Consider the following 736-nt stretch of genomic DNA (forward strand, 5'->3'; position numbering starts at 1 on the left):
TTCCACTGCTTACTGCTTATTTGACACAATGATATGTCTGTTTACTACTCGACCTGTAATCACTGTGTACTTTATTTGATGCCACATTGTTAATGAGCATTAAATGAATATAAAGTTTTAAAAGAACGTAGGCCCTGTATCATTTTAATGTTAAACGTGTCCTTACAGTGAAAAGGCCCCAAAAGCTATTTTCACTGTAGCAAGCTGGCTGTTCCGTTGGAAAACACTGGAATGCAGTATTGAATTTAATAATGTTATTTCCGCCTAAGAAACACCTCCTAATTTCATTTGTGTTGGCCTTCATCTGCAGCCCTCTGAGAGCTTAACCATGAGCGAGGTGTGAAACTACTCCCAGAGTAGGATACAAAGGCTCCCGTATGGGGGCATGTTCCTGTTCATCTCGCAGGATGACCATTTGCGCAGTGACCACGAACTTAATTAACTTAAAAGGGGCCTCCCCTGTCACAGGCAGGCAGAGTTTCCGCATCTTGGATTTAGGTGGAGAGGGGCACTGTGGGATGGTTTGTTGTAAGGCACACAGGTAATCATGAGAGTGGGTAGGGTTACCCTGGGAATATATACTCAATTGGTTAGGGGGGTCCTGTGTCACTGCAACCCACAAGGTTGTCCCAGGTATAAAAGTGTCATCCCTAGTACCTCCCTCAGAACACTACTAGACCTGTAGAAGATCAGAAAAGGACTGAAGCTGCTGCTTGAGATCCTAAAAGAGCCCTGA

This window comes from Triturus cristatus, chromosome 4_1, assembly GCF_964204655.1.
Source record: "Triturus cristatus chromosome 4_1, aTriCri1.1, whole genome shotgun sequence".
NCBI lineage: Eukaryota > Metazoa > Chordata > Amphibia > Caudata > Salamandridae > Triturus > Triturus cristatus.